This window comes from Hylaeus volcanicus, chromosome 3, assembly GCF_026283585.1.
Source record: "Hylaeus volcanicus isolate JK05 chromosome 3, UHH_iyHylVolc1.0_haploid, whole genome shotgun sequence".
Classification (NCBI taxonomy): Eukaryota; Metazoa; Arthropoda; class Insecta; order Hymenoptera; family Colletidae; genus Hylaeus; species Hylaeus volcanicus.
This window is the reverse complement of record NC_071978.1, coordinates 12,517,262-12,543,685: the sequence shown is the minus strand read 5'-3', so window position 1 is coordinate 12,543,685 and position 26,424 is coordinate 12,517,262. Positions and strand designations below refer to the sequence as shown.

The 26,424-nt window shown below is 40.5% G+C and overlaps 1 long non-coding RNA gene across 4 annotated transcripts in view; it reads left to right on the top strand.

The window, feature by feature from the left end:
- Positions 1-26,424, top strand: part of LOC128873617 (uncharacterized) — a 65,703-nt gene that overhangs the window by 16,404 nt on the left and 22,875 nt on the right. The window contains exon 1 of one of the 4 annotated variants that reach the window (XR_008456442.1): positions 10,218-10,748. The exons of the other annotated variants lie outside the window; for them this stretch is intronic. This is a non-coding gene — a long non-coding RNA (uncharacterized LOC128873617). Of the gene's footprint in view, positions 1-10,217; positions 10,749-26,424 lie in introns of those variants that run through there. 4 annotated transcript variants of the gene reach the window in all.

Sequence of the window (26,424 nt, the reverse complement as noted above, 5' to 3'; positions counted from 1 at the left end):
AGAACTCGTCGTTACAATGAATTGGACCAACCAGTCTTGGTTAAACCGTCGTCCAGTGGTAGTACATCGATCGAAGAGAAACACGAGAAATAGACTGGCAGTATTCGCCAGATAGATTTCCGATTCCCAGCGACGTTACAGCCCGTCTTTCGACGTTCCTCTCAGATGGTGGCCGGCAGGAAGTTACTGAAAGCTTGCCACCGTGCGCCGCTGTTTTTACTGGCGATCGACCGATAAACATTTACATCCTGATCGTCGAAAACAGCCTGACGACCCATTTCCCGAATCCCAGAACGCAGACATTATCGGCATCGACTTTTGCTTCGAGTCTATCGATGAAAGTTGATCATACGACGGAGAAATATTCCTTTGAAAGACAGAAGAATGGATAATATATTTCCTGGAGATCGTTGCAATATTTTACGCGAATTAAACCTCCCCATGAATATCGATTTCACCTTTCAACAGAGAAAGTATTAATTCTTCATGAACTAGTTGATGCTCAAACTAAATAATTAGCGCTCCAACTCGCAGGACATTATATCATAAAGTGTCTTCATTCAAATCTTAGTCGCTGACGACTTCAAAACTAGCCTAAACGGCGATAAGTCGCCGCATCTGGCAACTCTGAGCACTACACGGTACTAAACAGAGTTTGGCACGATTCAGCGCAACCTGCGTCGAGAAAAATGGGTCTGCGGAAAGTTGCATCGCCAAATTTTCGATCACAAAGTTGAAATCATCGTATGATGGGGAAAGGGAAGTCGTCGAGCGTGCCAAAATGGCGATCGTTAATCATTCGGAGGATTCCTCAAGGATCCGATTGCGCAAGGGTAAGAGATCCAAAGAAGGCGAGACGGCTATGAGTGCGTAATAGTAATAACGCTTCCAGGCGCTCCAGAACAGAATCGTGGCGCGGATCGCGCGCTTCGTCTTTCCGTGGATGTTGCGGTGCTTTTTTAACGACGACCAGGACCTTCGAACGCCCACGGGTTCTCACGCCCACCTACGCCGCATGTGCTCCTTTTTATTCGAGGGCTATTAATAGATCTCGCTGTTTCTCTGCGCGAAACTTTGTGTCGTCCACGCTACGGAAGCGAAGGAAAACTGTGCACGCGCGCTTACCGATCTTGTGCCGTAGGATTCGCTCGTTCGACAGCAGAGGGACCTGCTTCGATGTAAGATGCACTTTAATGTATAATACCATCGACATACGATGTACTTCGATTATAAGTGGCGTGGGAACACGGTTGTGGCCTCTTGTGGTGCTCTGAACACTGTTTATATTGTTATCGAAGAGTGCCTAATTCGGGAGCACAGAGTTTCCGCCATTCTACTCCCATCACCCCAATTATTCCTCTCAAATACTTGTGTCTCACAGTCTAGCAGTATACTTTCCACATTCACACCATAAAACAACTCCTTCTCCACGTCTCCTCTACCCATCCGTCTTCTAAATCCATCCTCATCTCCTTAAACTGTGTTATTCGTGTAAGAAGCGGTTGCGCACATCCCTTTTACGTAAATTTACTTTCCTGAAGCGCCTGTGGAGTTGCCACGGGTGCGATCGTCGCGTGCAATTTTCATTTGCAACTGGTCGCGAAGGGAGGAAGCAACGAGGGTGCCACGTACGCATCCTCTTCCTGTCACGAAGCTAGCCAGGCTTAAATTGGGCTTACGATCCGAGCATCGGTCGCTTCACACCTCTCACCACGGTTTTATGTCCTCGAGTTTCGGGGGGTGAAAGTCCAGACGGCGCCTGGAGGACTGCCCTCCCTCCATTCGCAGTCTGACGACCACCTTTCCGCTAATCCGCCGCACGCCGTACACGAGTCTCGCCTTTTATCGCTTTTAGGTTTCACCGACCCTGCGGAGCTGTCAGGCAGACAGCAACGGAAGTATGGTACTGTAGAACTATGTTAGGTGGACTAATTGGGAGAAGATATTGTTTAGTCTAGAGGTTTTATAATAATAAGTGGGTGGGATTTAATTTTACTTAAACCCTTGCACATTAATGTTCATATAGTATCGAGATAGGAAGAGTAGGAATGTTTATGCAAAGCCATGGTTTCACAAATACAGAAACATAAGTAAAAGTATGTCTTTCCCTCCCACACGGTATAACGTGTACATTATCGTTGAATATTTTATATATTCTTGGATTTGTGCGTATTCTCATAGATTTGGGAATATTTTCATTTGCCATGAATGCACACACATTTGAAGGTTCTCATAGATTTGGACATACTTTCATTTACCATAAATGCATACATATTCATATATTCTAATAGATTTGGGCATGTTTTCATTTGCCATAAATGCATACACATTTGCACATTCTCATATATTTGGGCATATTTTCATTCGTCATAAATGTATACACATTTGGACACACACATAGATTTGGTCATGTTTTCATTTGCCATAAATGCATACATATTTGAAGGTTTTCATAGAGTTGGGCATATTTTAATTCGCCATAAATGTATACACATTTGCAGTCTAGTAATTTCTAATTCCTTGTGTCAACAAACAAACATCACGTTCCTGAAATCTCTTACAAAAAGTAACACTTCCACCATCCTTCCCTTCTGAACCTCCATTTTTTTAACAGGGTGGAACTCTTGTTCTATGCATCAAGGACACCAATTGCTTTTCCCCTCGAGGAACAATCGCGAGTGTGAATCCTACTTATCGAAATTTCGCGAAGAGCCGATGGATCCTCGCAGTTCCCGCAAAAATTCTCGGTTCGTCGGCCAACAGGCAACGAAACAAAGAAGTACCGTGGGGGTGGCACGAGCGACAGAGGGGTCGCTCGATTTCCGTTCGTGTCGTCCCCCCAGGACACGGGGCGCTGGAAGGATCGATAAGGTTCGAAGGGTTCCTCGCGTTCCCCTTCGCCCCGCACGTGGAATTAGGAATTCTTACATGGAGGGGTTCCCCGTGTACGGGATGTTTATTCCGTGGTTCGGGGGCGGTGGCCTCCCTTTTCATTCACCCTCGGCGACGAGCAATATCCGCGGGGGGTCACTGGAATCGCCCTGGCAACACAATGCCCCCGTGAAAGAACGTGAGCGGCGATGTAGACCGATCAAAATTTCAACCCTCGCCGATATCACTTTTATGCCAAGTGTCGGCGATAAATTCACGGCCAGACGAATCGTAGATCCACGGATAGGCTCTTGGTTGAAAACAGGACCCCATACAAAGTTTGGGAAAACCTTGGACTACGGTTACTTGAAGTTTGTCGACATATTTGTCGTGTTTACTTCTTTGGAAAATGTTCAGAAAAGGAAAGGGAACTTCGGAAAATCGTAGTGTAGGGTTTTGTGGGCTGTATGTGGAAAAGCATCACCCTCACGCATCGTATCGAGAGCTTTTATCATCCCTAAGCAATAAAACGAGATGAATTCATCCTTCCTCTTAACTTTTCCAACACTCCTCTCAAACTTGAACACTCGATTTTTCTGTTTCATGGAAGCAAATCTGATATAAAATCCATATATGAATGACAGGCTTTTCACTGAAGCAGTAAATAAATCAATTGAGAATAAATGAAAAGTTAAAGAAAATAAATCTGCATGGAATTCGTGAATTTGGCGAAGTCGCGAAAATAAGTACGAGTTTGAATTCAATGAAAATAAGTTTCAGTTGTTTAGAAATGAAGCGCGAGGCTTATATTTTTCACAAGTATTAGTCTGGAAATCAACGCGTTAACTCAAAGTTGACATCTCTCTTCATTCGAAACGATAAATCGAAGGCTCGATAGGTCAGCTCCCGTGGCAGTTGGAGGAACAGAGTTTACCGTACTCGGTCGTCTCTGGATTCACGGTCAACGTGCGTGCGGCCCCTGCTAGTCTGGGCGTCGGGACGCCCGGCGCCACGTCTGTACGCCCCTGCACCCTCGCCGCCCGCGGTGCCTCGTAAATTCAGGAGCGGAGCGCGACGCTGGCTCTCCCGTTTCGTTCCCTTATCGGCGTCCAGGGATCGTGAGCGATATAATTTCCCAGTTTTTTCGTCGCTGAAACTTCGATCGTGCCAGATTCGTGACGCTGGCGCCGTCGCTGGGAACTCTGCGCGATTTCTCCACGCATTCGCGGTCTGTAAACAGTTCACCGCAACGTAATTGCGTCCCTCTTCCCTCATCGAAGCACTAAAACTTTGTAATTTACGTGCTAACAGTAGAATCGTCTCTCCCTCGAATAAGAATTCGGGTTACGGTCTCTTGTGAGCAAATTGCTATCGGTAAACGTGTTTTTAAAAAGGAAGATTGCATTTCTTTATTAGTGGAAGAAACCTTTGGTATATACACGGTCTGTCTAAAAAGAAACCGAACTTTTGCAATAAAAAGAAAAAAGTACAAGTAAAGTTTATTTACTCAAGATAATCTCCTTCTGCGTCAATACAGCGTATAGACCGCGTAATTAACATTTCGAAGGACCTTTGCAGCTCCTGTTTTGGTAGCCTGTTTAGTATGGCGGCTACAGCGGCCTGAATCTCCGAAATATTGCTATAATGTGTCCCTTTCATTGGAATTGGCATTGTTACCTTGGATCATTCACCCTACTCGCCTGATCTGGCTCCCTGCGATTATTTTCTTTTCCTAAAATTGAAAATTCCAATGAAAGGGACACATTATAGCAATATTTCGGAGATTCAGGCAGCTGTGACCGCCGTACTAAACGGGCTACTAAAACAAGAGCTGCAGAGGTCCTTCGAAATGTTAATTACGCGGTCTCCACGCTGTATTGACGCAGAGGGAGATTATTTTGAGTAAATAAACGTGTGTGTAAAAACTTTACTTGCACTTTTTTCTTTTAATAGCAAAAGTTCGGTTTCTTTTTAGACAGACCGTGTATTATAAATTCAAATGTGAACAAAGGTAACGAAATACCGAGAAAATGGGCAATTATCAAGTTATAAATGTAAAGTCCACGAGCCCTGAAAATTGCATTTTTTGATTAGTGGGAAACCCCTTTAGTATATATTATAATTTAAGATGCGAACAAAGCTAACGAAGTACCGAGAAAAGGGGCAATTATCAAGTTACAAATGTAAAGTACAGGAGGCCCTGAAATATTCGCGCGGGAGCGCGTATATACATACGTGCAATTTGTGATCCAGCGTTAAATTGCAGGACGTAATTCTCGCGAATACGTGTCCGCTGGTGAGCCGCACGCTCGAAGGTCCTGACTTTCCAACCGTATTCCACCGACAAACAAGAGGACGCAGTCCATCCTGTCGTAAAGCAATGACAACGATAGCGAGTCGCAATTTAATCTTTCGAATGTCCTTCGGATACACCGTATATGTCAAGTCGTGTACCCTTGCGCATCGCGATCCAAAGATGCTTCTCGCTAAAGGAGAAATAGATACACCGATCCGTACTTCGGTTCCCCCGTTAAGGTATCATTCCTGCAGTTTATTACTTATACTGCCTGCTGGAGAAGTAAGCCGTTCGATGTATTTGTCAGTAATATTTTTCTTCGTCCGAGAGCATTAGGTAACGAAGCCACTGGCAGAATCCTCTTTGGAATATTAAATGGGGGTATGAAGGTAGCTTATCTTAGTTTTAACCCTTTTCGCTCGAGCCATTGTTCCATAGAATGAAATCCAGTCCATTTTTATAATAAATTTCTGTAAAACCAAAAAACTCTACTTAGAACAGAGACATCTACGAACATTCGTGACTCAATGAATTATTATTACAATTTATAATTAGCTGTATTCTGATATATGTAAAATTAAAATTGTACGTTCAAAAAGTCACTTTTAAATTACATATATCGCCCTAGAGGCGCCACTCGAGTGCAAAGGGTTAAATATCGTGGATGTCGTCGCAAACAAAATTATACATGAGCGATTTTTAACCACAGCTTTCTATTTTATCTTAATTGTCCTAATTTCAGTTGCAAAAAGGACGTAGTTGCCATTGATGAGAATTAGAGAATTGTATATAGAAACTTTTTTCGTCGAGGGCCACCCGGTATGTCACGCGGTCGGTTTAACGCAGGAAAGCTACTTATTCCCCGTCGGAGCGGAGCCTCGTCGGCAATCATACGGCATTAATACTTTAACCTACTCGTTCTCAAAGCTCTTACCATTTCAGTGGCGGAACTCTTCTTCAATTCGAACGGTCAACACAGTGCATTTAGATACATATGCACACGTCTTCCAGAATTATATTATGCAAACTCGATATAGGCAGAACGCATAAATAAAAATTATGATGCAGTCTTGATTTAAGTACTTTTGTATATTCTATTGGGTTGTCCAGAAAGTTCGTGCCAATTTTTAAGAAACATTCAAAGACACGTTTGAATTTTTATATATATTTATTGAATTATATATGTACCATTTCGTGCCACAATTTTTCCACCTTTTAAGAGAATGTCCACATGTTATCTGTTTTCAACCATTCCGATATATTCAGACCTGTACCGCCTACTAAAAATCGGCATGGACTTTCCAGACAACCCAATGTATATCTGTGTTTAGTTCTGTACATATATTCGTACTCTTTATGTCTACTGGAAAAATTTATCTGAATTAAACGATCATTAACGATAGTACATTTTATGTATATATTTATAATAAGACATTTATTTGAAAACATCAAACCATTTAATTTAGATAAGTTTCTCCAATAAAGGTCAAATATTTAAGGGACTGTCTATAAAATATAGCCAACGACATTTTCGTTACTCCAAATGTTTAGTTGCATATTTTCCCCACATCAAGTTTACAGTTTATTCTAAAACTGTTTTAGTCGTTCATTCGTTTCTCATTACATCGGTATCATAGCCGATCTCTGCGAGAGGGCGACGTGGCTACTGTGCACACTGAAAACCTGACTTAATGGGCCTTCCCGCAGGCTACTTAACCCTCATCAGCGTTGGTCACCTGGTTGAAAGTTACGCAGATGCAGCCTTAATCCGGCTGACGCGAGAAAGCGTACGTGCATTACCACAAACGCAATCGGCCATTGAGAATTCCTTCTAATGGATTCTTTCAAGGAACCGTTTACCACCGATTAGTCGGGATCGTTCGAGTTCATCGTTTTTCGTTATCTTTCGTGTGAACGAACCCTCCTGAATGTAGACTGAGAGGTCGACGCTTCGTTTTAAACGAACGCGAGGAGGGTAACAAAATTATTCTTCAAGGATTATGGACGAATTTATTTGTGTGCACTTTAGATTGATTGCAGGATAACTTGCCCATATGTTGAAATAAAAATTGTCTCGAAGCGACTTATATGCCAAGAAACCTTTTATTTTAATGCAAATATGAATTATCCTTGTTACGATGGGAAAATTGTGTTTGCCATTTAGATAGAAAAATTTGCCTCGAAATCCGTAAAACGTAGAGCAAGAAAGATAATAGGATTTGTTCCTATTCAATACATAGATTTCCTGAGGAAATGGTTAGATAACGATAAACGGAAGATGGATAAGATAAAGCGGGCTTTCCCAATCTCGAATATCCACTGTGTCGTTATATTATCATTACGTTCACCTGACATCTCGTTTAGTAGTTTGCTACTCATGAAATATGCTCGAGTTAAAATGATATCAATTAAGAACCACCGTAAAATATTCGAGACTCTCAAGTCATGATACTTTCAATTTTCAATTATGCCTACGAAGCATTATTTAACGATCAACAAAAATTCCATGTATAACATTTTTATATATAATAATACTATAAAAATGTCAACAAGTGTCACGTTGACATTTCATATTAGCATTGTACATCCTGAAAACGGTCGAACGCCTCGCCTGAGTTCTCGCGTCAGCGTAGTGCCACTCGGTGGTGCTCTTAATTAATGAAAAGATCGTGTAAAGTGGCGTACGGGCGCTGTATATGTACACGTGCGCACCCACACGCGCTCACGCGAGCTCGATAACAACGAGCGCGAGCGTGTATGGCGGTGCAATTAACATACTGCGGGGGCAGGCTCCCCTGACAAAGGATAATCGCTTGCGCCCTATTCGCGCGGCGGCCTTACAACTTCTGAATGTTATTAAACGTAATTTAATATCTGGCCGTGCCCAGCGCGGATCCCTCGTGGAATTTACGGCGGTGCAGGACGATATCCTATTAAACTCTATGGTCCAACGGCGGCGGGTATATGCTTTACGCGCCATCGTGGGCGGCATCCGTTTCACTTTCTTCAAAGCAGGAAGGAGTTAGCGTCGCAGACCATTGCGTAACGTCAATCAGCCTTTGCGTCGTACCTCTGTGATTTTATCCAGCTCGATGAATCGCACCGCGACCTGCTTAACCCCTTTCTGAGCTGCCGAGATATATACGTCCCCAGTAATTGTTCCAATACATCCGAATTCTACATTCCATGCTTTAACACGTTCACTGAAATATTTTCCTAGGTGCATTGGACCCGAATTATTTTTTCGTAATTTAATTTAAATTTAATTTGGATTATGGAGGATCGAATGCAGCTTTCCACGTTCTAATAGACGAATCGAAATGAAACTGGTTTTACGCTGCCTTGGCAAAACCAATCGGCTAATGCATCGAGAAAAAACAGCAGTGAGAAGGCCAAAGGGGTGATCTAGAACTTTGGAAAGGTTAATTCCTCTTTCTTTACACTTTGTAGGAGTTTCAAGGAGAATATCGACATACGGATAATCGAAATCCCACAGTGACACAGTCAGAAAAATTATATACCTTCGATCTCAATAGGCCTACTTCGAATAATTCATTTTCCTAAAGGAAGACAGAAAACGCAACGCCATTACATAAATGAGGATCCTTGAAATCGAAGCTCGCGTGTCTTCGCGTGTCTTCGCGTATCTTCTCTCTGTGGAATTAACTTTCCACCCTAGTTGGGAGAAAAGTTCCAATATCCTTGTAGTAGGAATTCGTGAGGGAAGGGCGGGACCTCTGCTTGGGTCGTAAAATAAATTTTCGTTCGCCAGTTAGGGTAAATAATTGATCAGGATAAGACCGAGCAATTAACGTGGGTCATTGAAAGGCTCGTTGAAAGAAACTGGGAACTATCACGCAATGGTCAGCGATGGGATTCCTTGGAGATGGGCGAAATACTTATCTAGATACATTTTTGCAATAACTAATAAAAGGTAGACGATACTTGTTGAGTGAAAATTAGAATGTAAATTGCAGAATAAAATATTACAAAATTTATATAGATACGTAATATACATTTCTAAGTTTTCTTAACAAATTTTGCAATGTCCATCGAGCAAATAAAAGGTAGACGACGATACTTGTTGAGTGAAAATTAGAATGTAAATAGTAGAATAAAATATTACGAAATATATGTAGACACACCAAACACATTTGTAGGTTTTCTTAACAGGTTTTGTAATATCATCGAAGCAAAATATTGTTGGTGACCATAAATTTCCTCTTGTTCTGTCTCGTCATTTTTCTGGGCACCTCCTCTCTAAGTAAGTAGGGTTACGATCGTCTAAGTGCGGCTTAGTTTATTAGAGCAATTTCCAACGCTGAGGACGGTCCATCGACGACAATAGGGGGGAGACGTGAAATGCAGCGAGAAAGTTGAGCGTTATCCAGAGGGTTTCCATGACGACCCATTATCCAGAGCCCCATAATTGCCGCGTTTGCTCGTTGCGGCCATGATAATTATTGCCTTTCGTTTTCATGGCTCTCCGTCCTGGCAACTCGTCCTATTAGAATCCCCCATTTGGACTGAGAGTTACGCGTGAATTTTGCGTTTGCTACTAACAGTCGATTGCAATTCTAAAATAAAATAATTTCACGATTTCTATTAGTTTCCTGGTTCACATAATTCGAGCAGGAATTTAACGATTCAGCCTAAGTGGATTTTAATGCCTGGGAATAGTTTTATTGTAAAGAAGGATTAAAACTTAATTGTTCTCGGTTCGCCGAGCTTGGAATCAATTACACGAGACCCCCTTCCTCGCTCCAATCGCAAACAGCTTTAGCGTTTGACTATTCATGTATTCGAGACGATTAGAACGTCCCACGTTTAGATCTGTGTTAGATCTGGACTAGCGTTTATTTTAGGTCTGAATTAAGTCTCTGTAAGATTTAGGCTAGATGCAGGCTAGATTTCGGGAATGTTTGATTAGATTTTGATTAGACGAGGTTGAATATAGGTTGGATTTGGGTCACACTAAATTCCTAGCTTCGAGTCCTTGTTACCAGCGTTGAAGAATGGAGACTAAGAATTACGTTAATATTTCTATTACTCCATACAAGTAAAAGTTTGTAATAAAATTAGATTACGTCCTCGTAAATTTCTAAATTTGCCATTAAAAAAATCGCATTTATTTGAAGCAATGGTAACATAAAATAAATGCAAGATTATTTTACTTTTAATCATTCGAAATTTTATCGAGATGAGAATTTTGCGTATTTACTGTTGCCCATTCCGTGAGCGCAGTTTAGCACCCGAGGGGTCACCTCGAGAACTGGTCTCCTCCAGCCTAAACTCTTCATTGGCCTAACGAACACGCTAAGAGTAAAATTAAACGCAAGCGTTATTGGAGTCGAAAGGATCGTCGGAACCCATTCGCGCAGCATAACAACGAAAACGATTCCGTGGAGCGTGACAACGAGGCTTTAACAAAGAGCACAAAGACTCGTACCTCGTCGGAGAGGCTACTCGCGTCGGATTTTGCGCCGTACGATCTCGAGCGATGGTCGCACGCGATAACAGTAAAATCCAGGTTAAGGCAAAGCCAGAAATGAGCACACTACCTCAAAACAACAAACAGAAGGTAAACGATTTTTTATTTGTCGCTAATAACCACAAATCACTTTCGCGAGGCTCTGCTATCAAACAAAAGAGCAACACTTACTCGAGTAATCTCGAATCTTTCATTTGGATATTATAGGGGGCGAATGGGGGAGCGTAATTTCGTGGTTGAACGCGAGCAACGCGTTTCTTACGAATTGTTCTGCGAAAGGGGGCCAGCAGGAGCGTAACAAGGGCCAGAGTGCCTCGTAAATTATTTTCTGCGGCTCGAAGGTTGGTTTACATGCGCGACGCGAAATGTTGCGAGGGCTGTTAAAAAAAAAAAAAGGCGAAAATCGGAGTACAAACAGAATCAGATGAGAGCCCGTCTAGGGAGCCGAGGGGCACGGGTTACGACGAGTGTTTAGCCTTGACATTCGCCTCCCACATCCTGTCGGACGGACAGTGGCTCTCATCCGCCCACGGGTTTGATTCGCATTGAAAGGAACTGTACGTACGGTAAAGATAAGGGAAATTATTGCCTCGACAAACATTTCGAATATCGAACGAGAGATACGGATGCTCATTTTTGGAAATTCGAGCTTGTAAGCGATAATAGCTGTGTATTTTATAAATTTCAATTAACCGAAAACGAATAATTTGATTCCAAGTTATAGAAGATTGCGAATCGTCTTAAATCAAATTGAATAGCACTGATTGACTCCGTAACGAGCAAGATCGTGCTCTAGCATCGTGAAACCACAATGAGAACCTGCGTTGGCAACATAGTTGAAGGATTTTTAGTTTCTTTTGCCACTAGTCGATTCTTCCTCAACAGCATCTTCATTTGCATATTTTTTCCTACGCGTCGCGTTCGCAACTCCGTCTCGACTTCTGCAGAATACATGTTTTCCTCGACGAGTGGCTTCGAAATATTCAGCCACGAATATCGAAAGGATTATTTATAAGAAAAAAAAAAAAAAATAAATTTCCATCGCGATTAAATCTCATCGATAAGTTCTCAGCGAGCCTAAAACCATTAACGAGTGAATTATCGCATGATTTTGCATATTGATCGTTCTTTATCTGTAACTTAACCATTTCACTCTTGACGTATTAAATTTAGCATATTGTGATTTCGCATAATTCGAGGGGGAAGCAATCCTACTTGTTGGTAGTTCATGATTTCCTAGATCTATTATTTCTGGACTGTGAGCTTACATGCATTTATGCAAAGCGATGTATTTGCGACTATATTAATTTGTATGATAGATTGTTAGTATATTTTGAATAGGTTCTCTGTGTTAGAATATGCATAATGGATTCAAAGGATCAATATTAGTAGATAAAATATAATTTAACGAATAGAGTCAATATTTTCTTTTACTCTTGGCTGCATTTAAATATATTTTAATTAATTCTTACGTAGGCAACCAGTTCCCATCTCTTCTTTCGAAGAATTTCAGAATATCATTATTAGCAACTCTTTAATTCATAAACTACATATAAGAGGATCGAAAACGTTCAAGAAATTTATATAATATGAAATAAAATTAATGGCTACCGCTTCTTTACGACACGAAGATTTTATTATTTGCTCGCGAGACAAGAATCGAGCTGAAAAAAAAATGATTGTCCGCATTGAAATGAGTTTTCATGGAGGAGATTTCAGCGAGGCAAGAAAACGTTCGCCTCGCAATTAAACAGCTCGTGCTAAACGATCGCGATTCGTGGAAGAACGGTACTTTTCAGCGAGGCAACCTTAACTGGCTGGTCCTTAAAAGAAGCGTGCCAAGGACAACGACGATCCAACGTCGGTTCTCCGGGATCGCTCGTTTATTAATTTACATGCGGTCGCGGCTTAAGGCGCCATCCGAACGGAGGAGGATCGACGATGATGCTTCTTGTTGCACCTCTTCCGACCGACTGGCATAATTCATACCACTGGTACACGTTGGTCGACTTATCCACGATTCGTTTTCACGGTCTTCCCGCGCATTATGCATTCAATTGCGCAATCTCGGTATCGTTACGCCTTGTTTTGATCTTAGGATGTTGTTTACCCGACGAAAGAAGATTGTCCTCCTTTTTTTCTTCATTTCTTCTCTGATTAATACTAAACCTACTGACGTTCATTTGTAAATATTTTTACCATGATGGGACAAACGACTAGTCTTGAAGACACTTTTTTCAATTAAATGCAAAAATATTTGTATTGTATTTATTATAATGCTCCCCCAAGGGGTTCGCATGGCTCCATCTTTCCCATTTACATCTTTTACACTTTTCTTCTTAAATCTACCTTACAACTATCCTTATCCTATCTTATTCTATCCTAAAAACAAAAAGCAACACAGCAGAAAAAACATTAACAAAAGAACACCGCAAAAAACAAACGCAAGCAACTCAAGTACCGCAAGCGCACAAATGCAGAAACATTTAATATGGAATTAAATTGAATAATGCATGAAATAATTAAAAATAATATATTGTATATTGTATATGATGATATAATATATTGTATATATTGTATATGATGATATAATATATTGTATATATTGTATATGATGATATAATATGTTGTGTACTGTATATGATGATATAATATATTGTATATGAGAATCGTGTACAAAGCTTATGATATTTCTCCGCGCATCTTTTTTAATAATAAATTTGAGTTTGTTCGAGCCTGTTTGCCACTGGAAGGTTGTCTTTCGACGAGCACCTATCCATTCAAGATTATTTATATTTTTGTTTAGTCGTGCTCGTTCAACGGACAATTTCACCGATTCCCCTCGCGCAGATCCCTTCTATCTTCGTAATCGATCGCAGTGTTCCTTTCGAAAAGAAAAATATTGGTGATTCAGTGACGAGGAATGTACGCGAATGAACAGTTCGCCGCGAGAACGCTGCGTGCAAGACCGGCGTGCACAATCGTGTCGACTGATTTGCATGAGGTGCGTGCTGGCACCGCTCAGAAATTGAAACCGACGAGGCTTCTAATCGTGAATTCGTACCGCGGATACCTCCGACGATTATTAATCCTTTTGCGGTGAATATCGTCCTGTCAACGCCGAGCTCACGCGTGCGGTAAATGCGAATATCTTATTCTGTTCAATTCACCTTTTTCTATTTATAACATAGCGTTCTTTTTGCTGTTTACTCTGGTTGCTAATCATTCAATACCATAAATCTGTTAGCGTAGATGTTTCAAGATTTTTCCTCTCGTGCCCGCAACGTATTGTTTATATTCTCTTCTTTTAGCTTTTTTTTTTTAATTCGACTATAGCGAAATTAAATCTGTGTCGTTAAAATGTGTGTCAAACCTTCATCCCAAGTTTGTGATATTATTCAATGCTCCAGTAGTGAATTCTTTACGAAAAATATTTCAGTAATAATTGTAACACTTTCATTGGGGAAAAGAGTCTCGAGGGCGTCCTACTATTTGTGCTTTTACCTTAATTGCAAGCTCGTGATACGCCTGCGTTAAGTTTCCTCTTGTTCGAATTAAAAGCTGACCGAACATTCCGGGTCTCATTTAGTTACCGTACCACGGAGTGATAACAGATAATACTCTTACATTGGATGTCCTTCTTTCTATCTTATCTCGCTCTCCCACTTCCACTTCGATTTCCCTACGCACGTTTGTTCTTCAAGCATCGAGTTGATATGTCAAATGAAATTAATGTTATTCTTTTTCCCAAAACAACGAAATAATAACGTATTTATCACTCGATATTATATAATCATATGTTGCTTCACATTGTCAGAAAACAAAAATTCTTGATTTCATTTTATCGTTCTAATATCCACGGCCAATAAAAAATTCTTTAATTGCTCTTTCAATTGGCACAGTAGGGATTAGGATTTGAGCGTACGTAATTAAAAAATTCCACGACATTTCATCGGGGGATTTCACGAGGGATCCATTGATCGAATTTAAACGTCGAGCGACGTCGAGTCTCGCGAAACGTCCACATTGCGTAATTCGCGTTTGATGATTCCGATCGTCAATTATTCTGGACGCGCCATTAGTCACCTCCTCGATCTTGATCCCGTCAGCGTCGATTCTTATCCCGTTCGTAAAATAATCGGCGCATGACTCAATCGTTGGAGAACGCCTAGGAACGCGCAAAACGCGTATGTTGCCGAGCCTATCGCGCCGATTTGCATAAAGATCCGCCCCGATCACGGAATCGCGATGACGAGTACCTGCGATCGATCGAGACCTGACGACTCGATGACTTTTCATCGTGATCGATGTATAAGTGATTTCACGAGCTAGGCGTGCCACGTGGTTCTAAGACAATGGATAGAAAAATATTCAGCTTCTTTGGAACTAATAAAATTTTACTAGCATTCATTGCAATGATAAAGTACTGTCGTTCTAAGGTTCTAACGAAGGCCTAGTGTATTTGAACTTTCAAGGTTCGAATACTTAGATATGTACAAGCTCGATTCTTTCAAGATTCAAATCTGCATGGACACATTTTCTAATTTCGTATAATTTCTTTTTGGATAATTTTGTTCTACCTTTTTCTGAGTACATTTGTTTTTACCAGAGGCCAACCATATGCGAAAATGCAACAGAAATAGCAAAAGTGTCCGCGAATAGAGATTCACGAAGCGAAACTTGGTATTGGAAGTGACTCACGAATCGTGAATACGGTTGAACCTCGATTATTGCATCAGAGCATCGTTCGTTGCAATGTCTTGACAAGTATCAGGGATGATCGCTAGCAACGATCGAAAGGAGGTGGAAGCAACTGGTAGCAGCAACCACAGGTAGTACATACAAACATACGTGAGGCTTCTCGCTGGACTGGTTAACTTGATTCGCAGCTCTGCTTCCCTATAGTAATGGAGATTCTACTGAAAGAGTACATTGAACTCGAAGTCGGACATGTTCACTGACAGGCTCATTAAAATTTCTACCAGGTTAAAATTTTGTCTTGCAAAACAATTGTCAGATTTATTTTCTACGACGCCTTATTAAATGAATTTCTTCGATGAAAAGTCGATCAACGTGACAATCTGTGATCTAACCAGGAAGATTCTTTGCCAAAGAGTGCCAAAAGTTTTTCCAGCTCTTTGGAGAGCTTCCAGAGAAAACGAGCTTGAAAATTCACAGGCCATGCGACACGCAGGATCTTCGACGCTGCGACGCTGGTAAATCTACCCAGCCAGCATCCGCAGCGGTGTTATTAACATTTTAAATGAAGCTTGAACACGTGGCTTAGCTGCGAAAATCGTTTCGCGTTACGCAAACTGCACGCAATAATCGGCATTGCGCAACGCGACGAGAAGAGAAAGAGAAACACCGCCAGCAAACGACAACACCATCAATTATCCCAGCGAAGCAACAACACGCCGAGCGCGACAACGATCGCGCAAATCGTTCACGGTTTAATCGGCATTATTTCACGTCTATTTTCATGATCCTAGGCGAGGTCTGCTGACATCATTGCAACCGATCGCGCAGACAAGCTTTCTTTTCAATAACTCTACATTCGAGGGACGTGTTCCCTCTAGATCTCCTTTAGATCTCCTCCTAACTTTGGGTTCACCTTGACTATGGCCAGAAAAGATGGAGATTTGAAAGAGTAAGAATCTCACGTACTCCTTGTTCCTCCGAAGGAACAGGCCTATCCACGAATATTTCCGCCACGAAAACAAAGTAAAGCTCTCAGAGATTCCACTAATAGAATCTATTAAATTTTTCCACCCACAAGCATTCATCCACGCAATTCAGAAATTTTGTTGTCTACACAGCAATTCACTGACCACATCCAGCGACCATGTTTCACGCTCCAAGTCGTGTCAACTTGAACGCGATCTCGATTTTCAGATGATCGAACAGCGTCGGCTCGTTTGCAATTTTATCTGGCGTCCAGCACGTGTTTCCAGCGCACTTTGATCCGAGTGCACGCGTTATGCGAGACGTCGATGCGAAAAAATGTAGGAGGAAATGACTCAGTTAGCGTGTAGGAACACGGTCTCGAGGAGATTCGAGGGAAATCGTTGGTGTCACGGTCACGGGAGGAAATTAACTCGGGCGCGCACGTGTTCGTGACTCCGTTTCGTTTCCTTTCGAATAAACCAGCTCTCACGTGCACGGCAGCAGCCTTTTGGTAAACTGCTCGGCTAGCTTATTGCCAGGTGGTCAAGGGGAACGGGGCGATTCGCGTGAGACCGTTTGTAATGCTAGTTTGAACGCGTTGCTCGGTCTGAATGTTCAGCGAAATCTCCGCAGCTGGGAGGCGAATTCTTTGCCTCGGTTTTGGAAGACATTTTTCGTGAGCGTTGCCGAGGTGAAAGTACCTCGAGTGGGATTCTTTGAGGCCTTTCCCCCACTCACAAAAATACTACAATACTTTGGTTCTTATTAGTATACTTTACAGAATTGCTGGACAATAATTTCATAAATGGTTAGCATTATACAAAATTGAAATGGGGAGTACTACAGTGGCTGTAGAATGTATTCGTACACCGATCAATTTCCTAAAAAATGTTTGCGTGAAATTGTAGTTTTTTAACTTCTTTTTTTATAATCAACGATATTTTACATATTCTCGGAAGTCTCTAAGATAGATGTAGTCCAAACAACATTTACTAGTTAATATGATTTGTGAAATTAACAACAAAAATGCGAAAAGTGGGTAAAAGTATAGAAGCAATAAGTATTTGTACGATTCTTATGAGTAGACTGCGGATCTTTATGCAAAAAAAAAATCTTCGCGAACGTGCCTAGAAAAATTGAACCTAAATAGAAATTTATTTTATTCTGCAAATATTATAATATGAACGTTACTTTCAATCTTTTTTATATTCTTGCATATTGTTTGTATTTTGTAATTTATTGCACGTTCGAATTTCCTATAAATGCATAAAGATCCGCAGTCTATTTATGACGAACCATTTACAGTAGAGTTTGTAACGTAAACACATTAGTTTATTAGAAAACATCAAATTTCCAATAAAGTACTTTTAAAAATGGCTCTAATAGAGGAATGAAAAAAAATGCCACTTCGAATAACTAATAATTTAGTTAATTTAACGCTTAGAAGAGTTACAATAATTATAAAATTAAAAGGAAATCCCACGAAGGATGTATTATATACTTATAAATTAATGTAAATTTCTTGTTTTTTTTTTTTTTTTTAATGAAGTTTTAAAACTTAAACAGTTGTGCGAATGCTTATTGCTTCAATATTTCTATCGATTAATTGTTCTTTTTATTTGTTAATTTCGTAACTTACATAAATAGCAATTTTTTTTGTACTCTATCTATTCTAAACATATCCGAGAATATGTAGAATGTCAATGTTTATAATAAATAAGTTAATAAATTACAATTTTACATAGTTTTTTTGGAAATTGATTGGTGTACGAATACTTTCTACACCCATTGTACGTAATTTTCTTTTATGAGGCACAACAGCCGCCTTTCCACTTTTTCCACAAAATAAAATCACGGAGCACCAAATAATTCGACGTGAACTCGAGCGATTTCCCTTCTAAATGATCAATGCTCCCAGTCGATCGATGACAGAATTTTAACCCCGAGTGACAGGATCCGCGGGGAATTCCGAGCACGTACGACTTTCCAAGCAATCGTTGCAATCGCTTGGTCGCAGGAGAATTATCGACTCGAAGGCTTCGTGGTGGGGCTGGGTCATGGCTCGCACCCACTTCAGAGTCCAGGTGTTCGAGATTAATAGAGACAGTTCGATCAGCTGCTGGCGGAAGGGATAAAACGGAGTGATAAGATCGACGATTCTCCCTTTGTTTCGAGTCGGGTTGATATGTAGAAAAATTATCTGTACGCACTCGTGTTTCGTATCAATTCGAGCAACATATGGACTGGCATGTCTGAGTGAGTGCAGCCGTGAATTGTATTTCGCGATGCAATTTTATAGGGGCAGGGACGGGACAAATTTTATTGTCCCATCAGATAACGAGTGGAACGTGTTGCAATTTGTTCGTGACTCTCGTTCGATTCGGTAGATAAATTGCTTGTTGTTTATTTTTATTGATTAATAACTTGTGGGACCCAGGGCATAGAGTGTTCACTAATTACAATATGTATTTTTGGTACATTAATAATGACTCCAATACCATTGAAAAAATTCATGTAATGCCTTCACATGTGCATTAACCAGCACAAACATTACCAATTCGGTACCTTCCATACATTTTTCCTCCAAAAATCTCGAATACATTGCCTCAGGGAGAGTGAAACGAATCTCACAGCTAATTATTTGCTAAAAGTGGTGGAAAGTCGATCAGTGGGTCATCGTCGGCGATCGGTACGTTTACCCTAATCGCGTCTTCCGCAAATACAAGGTAAAATTCGCATTATTTGCGGCACGATCGGGTAAAAGAGGATTCAAACAATTCCCTCGCGAAAATACACGTACTCCACTTCTCATGCGCGCATAATCGGGGTAGAAATTCTGGAAATAGACGGTCGAGCAACAGATGTTCCGATCTCGTCCTCCGCTTTCGGCGAATCCGTCGTCGAAATCGGTTTATTTGCCGAAGGAATCGTGGAAATAAAACACTCACTGCCGGCCGAACAGCCTAAATATTTACGCGACGCGCCTCTCTCTCCTAACGAAAAGACACTCGCCGCGATGGGGGAACGTTTAAGGGCCGTGCGTATGTCGCAATCGCCTCGAAGACGCTTTAACGTCGTAAAGAGTCTCCGCGAAGACTGTTGACCTTCTGTCGCGAACCGATTTTCGTTCCACGACCCGTGGGACCGAACGTAATTTTTTCCAGCGTCCTCGACGCTCACCACTCAAATTCATAGGCTAGAGGAGTGGGGAACCATCAGTTTTGGAAGGCCACATGTAGAACCTCTAAAAAGTATAGAAGGGGTCTGGGCCACTTACCTTTTCGAGGCTTTAGTCTCAACGCTCTCGTTAAACCTGCTTTATTTATCGTTACATTTCTAGAATCCTAAAATTGCTGGAATTCCTAGAATCTTGATCCATTTCTAGACTTTGAAATAAATCAACTCGACACGGTCGCGAAATTTCCTGTTTTTTATTTGTTTGTTTGGGACCTGTAGAATTGGGTGTAATTTATTTATTGCAGAGTCATGATCCTTTAGTATCGAATAATAGTCTCGACAGCATCCTGCTTTCGCTAGGTTTTCCCTAAAGTTCGACGGTGTCTCTTCGAGCATGATTCCCGCTCGCTTCCCACCCAGCTAGCTGCTTCCAAAATTTATTCATTCACCTAACGAACGACTCCGTACGAGCTATGAATAGGTAAAGGGTCCCGGTGTGCTTAAGAAACCAGAAACAAATCGTTCCATCGTCTTCTGGCCGACACCGACGCTGGCCTCGCTTCTCGAGTCCTTCCTCGAAAAAGTGGGCGCGATTCATATTGTAATTTCGAAAGCAGGATCCATTTATCTTGGCCCCGGGGGGAATTTTTACTGAAGATTCGTTATCCCCCGCGTCCGGGAATAGCGACTGGTGAAAAATAAAAACGTGAACGAGACAAAAACACGCGACGCTCATAGCATAGCCGTGATGAACCCTGGAGAACTACATAAGGATCGCTTATAGACACGGATTATACGTCAATACAGGTATAGAACTTATTCTGTAACCAGTGCTGGGGTCTCTTGTGACCTCGTACGAGGGTGTCTATTAAGGGGGCATTTCACTGTGAACGCACAAAAAAAAGCATATTTTCAATCATTTTTTTCTCCGGAACTATTGCATAAAATTGAATGAATGTTTTTTCCCCAAAGGTATGATTAAAGAAAGTAAATAAAAAAATTTTTTTTGTAAAAAATATTTCGTCATTTATTTACAAAATAATATGCATGTGTGCAAAAAAATAAGTTATCCGCTGGCGCAGGTGATTTTGGCTCTCCTGGTAATCTGAAACAGAAAATCGAAAAAGTTTATTAAACTATGTCGTCACACCTATGGTCGGAAGCTCCACTTATTTATTTCGTCGAAAATAAACAAAATGGCAGCGTTTCTTGTGGAAGAGAGGAAAAGAACACTTTTTTTGTCCCGTAAATCAGGTGAAATTGTAAGTAAAAATCAAAATAACAACTACTTAGAGGTTCCGACGATAGGTGTGACGACATAGTTTAATAAACTTTTTCGATTTTCTGTTTCAGATTACCAGGGGAGCCAAAATCACCTGCGCCAGCGGATAACTTATTTTTTTGCACACATGCATATTATTTTGTAAATAAATGACGAAATATTTTTTACTAAAAAAAATTTTTTTATTTACTTTCTTTAATCATACCTTTGGGGAAAAAACATTCATTCAATTTTATCCAATAGTTCTGGAGAAAAAAATTATTGAAAATATGCTTTTTTTTTTGTGCGTTCACAGTGAAATGCCCACTTAAATTAAACCATTTAAGATCTGCATTTTCAGTTAACTCGGAACTCAACATATTTTATTTTACAACTTTTCATTATAATAAATGTAACAAGTGACTGTGTAAGCGACTGCATAGGGAATAGATACAAAGGTAATAAGTTTGGGTAATATGTGTGGTGGGAGAGCCTCGCGCTCTCTCACAAATAAGAGCAGCGGGAGAGGAGAAAGAGAGAAAGATTTCGAGAGAGTTCGGAAGAAGAACGGTGTGCGATTGCGAATCGGCGTGCGTATCGAGTAAAGTTAATTGCGATTATCTAGTACCAGTGATCAATAAAGATATATTGAGTTTGTGTCTAACAAAGAGGAAAACAATTGAAGTGCGTTTTATTTATAAAAACCTTACAGACTGGTATTTTGAAATTTATAAAGTTCGTGGGATAGCCAATGTTGGATCTGTTGTGACCCCATACTAGAATCTCCATTAAATACGTATCATTTAAGATCTTCAATTTCAGCTAACTCGAGAGTCAATATATTTTATTTTACTGTTCTTTTAATAAATTTGGTAGCTGATAGGTAATTCGAAGTTCTCGCGACGTTGAAATTCATCTAGTTATTCATAATATTGAAGTTTATGTGGCGTCGGTAGTCCGCGCTGCAGGGTTTCGTCAATGGCTGCAGATGTCATTTGCACGCGAGTAACGCGGCTGTGTAAATAAAAATTTAGACGTTCGTAAACGAGCCACAGCGGCAGTCGACGCATTAAACACAGGCCTTGGCACTTTTGAAATACTATATCTCAAATATATACCTTCGTTGGTTATTCACGTTTTATCGACACGATTGCGTCACCTTGTTTCATGAAACAACGTTTTTTGAAAATAATTTTATATTAACGTATTGGATATTTACCTTCGCCGTGCATACCTATTTATAATTTCAAATGCACATTGTAGCTGATCACTAGACTGCGGATCTTTATGCAAAATAAAATCTTCGAGAACGTGACTAAAAAAATTGAAACTATATAGGAATTTATTTTATTCTGCAAATATTATAACATGAACTTTACTTTCAATCTTTTTTATAGTCTTGCATATTGCTTGCAGTTTGTAGTTTCTTTCACATTCAAATTTCCTATAAATGTATCAAGATTCACAGTCTACTGATTACATAACGGTTGATTATATAAATATATAGGTAGACGAGGTACCACATCTTTTAAATATAATACACACATAAGTAATAGCTTTTATTTTGTTGGCAATCGAGACGAAGAAGGAAGAAAAAAGCGTGGAGGCTTTTTCATGTTTTTACATGGAAAGTGGAAATTGATGCTTGGGGCTTTGAAGAGCCAAATTAAAATCGCAAGAAGCCGGTAGAAATATTATTTTTAATACAACGCGTTTTAACTTCTGGTTTAGGTCTTCCATATAATTTAGCTCCATTATTGTTAACCAAAAATAATAGCTTTTATTTTTTTAATATATATTCAAACCAGTCGTTTCAATTTTTATTGTAAAGAGACTGAAAACGTTCCGTGGAGTCGTGTTTTCCCTTTCAAAATAAAATTTGCCCCGTAAAGGTCATCCAGACTCTCGTGATGATGCAACTCCTCGATGGCGAGGATCTATCCGCGATCGAGGATCGTCGGCTAGTGAGTTGCGCGCTGCTGATTGCAACAACGGGCTGGCAGATGATCAGAAAGGAAGAAAAGGGAAGAAGGCCAGAAGTGAAGTCGTGGATAGAGGGGGATACAAGTGAGCCAGAACCACGGACGATGTTACGGTTGTTGTGTTGACACTCGGGGTGGCGATTCTCGATCTACGTGGCGGCCGATTGGCGGTGCTAAAATTGAGCGAGCACGCGATTGGCCGTCCTCGCTTCTCGAGCTGTTAGTCATCGTTCCCAATTTGGAAAATTGGCACGGTGCCGAATTTCCTAAGCCCTGCTGAAGGGTTTCCGTCCGCTCGCCTTGCGCTTCCTCGCTTCTTCCACTTCTTCGTCTTCTTCTTCGTCATTTCTCGTCGTCCCCTTCCCGGCAGCTTAGCTCCGTGGCTCTTTTTTCGTGATGTCGAGCGAATCGCGGCCATGGGATGGTAATTTATGGTCCATGTTCGCGGGTAAGCGGCAGAATTTTTCATAGCGAACGATCGGGAATGCGGTAATGAGACGAATGGGGGAAGTGTTGGATATTCTGGACGTGCTTTTTCGACGCCTTCGCGATCAGTTTCTTTCATTTTTAAACGCTGCGCGCATATTTACCAAAGATGTTTGTTTATAGTTTCTGTATTAATTATCAATACAGTTTGAAACACGATCTTAACTACTCCCAATTAAAACAAAACTATTAGATATTCGGTTGTTCCAAAAGTTTCTTTCGCTTTATTAATAAGTAATACATGCACAATATTTTATGTTTTATGTTACATTACTGAATTGTGCATGATTCCATTACTGTTACAACATGAATATCTATGAAATTAGTTTGTTTATTTATATAAACACGACCATATAAAATAATTGAGTGCAACTCGCGAAAGAAACTTTCGGGACAACCTAATATATTCCTTAGCCTCTTGGGTTGAATGGATTTTAGGGATGAATTTCAAATGGAGATTTTCTTTTGATTCATCGAGTACATGCAAACCAAAGCAATCTTTATCGATTTTGATATACAAACATACTATCTCTCTTTATTGTTATATATTCTTTTAATTCTAAATAGTATCGCAAGTAACAGTAATTTTTAAACACAAAAACAAACGTATGCACACATACGTGTTAATATTCCTCAAGAGGTTAACATTTGTACTGTATTGAAACGCACATTCTAAAGTCCCCTCTGGAAAACTCTTAACCCTTTCCACTCGAGGCCTTTTTTTTTTAAGTATCTACCAGCAACTTGAGATGCTTTCTTAGTATTCTATTGCCACGAATGCTAAGCTATCGAGATTTGCGAATCAGGTCACCTTTACCGCACCGATAATCATTTTATTGACATTTCGAGTTCCAAAGAAATTAAACCTAAAGAAACATTATTGCTGATAGATTTGCTGCGTGAAACCTAATGGTGACTGAGAGTTACCTCTCGAGTGCAAAGGGTTAATTTTTACAACAATCCTACAAACAACCTCGAGAGTCCTAAAGAGTAGTTCGAAGTTTAATTATCTTTGCTCGACTATCGTGGATCTCACACTTGTAGTACTGCAAACAAGAGAAGGAGAAGGAGAGTCGAAGGATGCTGCAGCGTTCGCCGCGAGGCATCGGTTGCAACACCAAGTCCAGACTGTTTGCGAGGCGAGGCGAAGGTTCGCTGGTTTAAAAGGGTCAGTGAGCCAGGGTCGCCGTTTCGAATCTACGAGCCCGTGTAAACGCGCGTTCCGCCTGCCGCGGCTACGCATAATCCGAAGGCCAACGCTTCTTGACGAGAAAGAACGGGGTGAACGCGTTTTCCGTGAAGAAACGCGAGGCTGCCGAACAATAAACGCGCGCGATTAAGAAACGGGGAATTGAATACGCTGGGAGAAGAGAATTTCTTCCTTTTTCGGTTGGAACAGCAAAACCTGCCTTTGGATAATCACTTAATCATCCTTTGGTTCCTTACGGTGGAAAGAAAATATAAATTTTTGAGCAATGGAGTAATTTCTATGATAGTATCTGATAGTATTGGGTTGTTCAGAAAGTTCGTGCCAATTTTTAAGAAAAATTCAAAGCACATTTGAATTTTGATATATATTCATTGAATTATATAAGTACCATTTTGTTCCACGACGTTTCCACCTTTTAAGAGATGCACACATTTTAATTGTTTTCAAACATTCCAATATAAACAGACGTGTACTACCTACCAGAAATCGGCATGGACTTTCCAGACAAACTATTAGGTTGTCCCAAAAGTTTCTTTCGCTTTATTAATAAGAAATACATGCACAATAATTTATGTTTTATGTTACATTACTGAATTGTGCACGATTCATTTTGTTCCATTACTGTGACAACATGAATATCTATGAAATTAGATTGTCTATTTATATAAACACGACCACATAAAATAATTGAGTGCAACTCGCGAAAGAAACTTTCGGGACAACCTAATAATATATGATAGTAGGCGATGGTGTACGATGGTACATCGAGGTTGTAATCGATTTATGATGTCCATGCCAAGGAGATCCCCAGGAGTGCCCAGAAATCCTTCCTTCCACTACAACTAATTCGACTTCATAGAAACACTTAAAGCAACTTCGCAAGAGACACCACCATAAGCTGAATGTAATTCTGACTCACAAATTAGCGTGAAGCTAGTAATGTATGCGTTCACATTTAATAATAGCATCGAGGCAGATATTGTGTGGAACAAAGTATAGAAACTGGACATAAAATACAGTAGTGCCCGATTTGGAACTATAAATTCGCAAATATTCTGGGTTGAACACAAATCGATCTTGCTTATCTTGAACTAAGTTCATCAGTAACGAATGCTCGGTCGTCGAACTTCAAAGCGCTGCCGCGCGCGTATCAGCCCTAGAAGACACTCCCAAACACTCCCAAAAATTGAGTATCGCAAGTGAGCAACCTTCATCGCGATTAATAAATTCCAGAAACTATCTTGGGTATCTTAAATTTTGTTCAAAATTGAGAGCTCACTCGAGAGATGAATCGATAATATTCTCGACCATTTATTCCTCTTCTCGCGATGCACACTCGCACCGAGGACAGATGCGCAGTTGTATGCAAATTCTTAAACGCCATTGAATCAAACGACGATCGTAACGGCTGATCGAAGGAGATTCAGCCTAACGTCTTCGTCATTTTTAATTCCGTGTATGCGCAGGCGATTGCGTTTCGCTTCGAGGGAAACGCCTGTAACGCAAGAAATTTAAAATAGATCTTATTATCCCTTCGTCACACCGCGATGCCTTCTGCTATTAACGTTTATCGCGTCCCTGTAGGGGACTACCTTTCATCCTCTTGAAAATTCCGCATTCCGCGAACGTTAATTTCACCGTTAATCCTTTATGTTCCGATGATTTCGTATTGGCAGCACTTTATGCCTCGTAACTTTGACACAAACTTGCCAGTCGTTCTACTTGACATCACTGCCGCTTGAAGATGCGATAGATAGCTACATTTGGCAAGGTGAATTGTTTTTGCTTGCACCGAGTCAACAATTTTGTTATTGTGAATTTGTAACTGATGGAAACCGAGACGTTGAAGAAAACTCATTTCGTATCGATGCGTATATTGGGCGATACAACGTGTGTTGAGACAAGCATGTATATTTTTGCGATGTTTGCGATGATTCGAGGTTCAAACTCGAGATTCAAACTCATCTGTTTCGCATGAATATT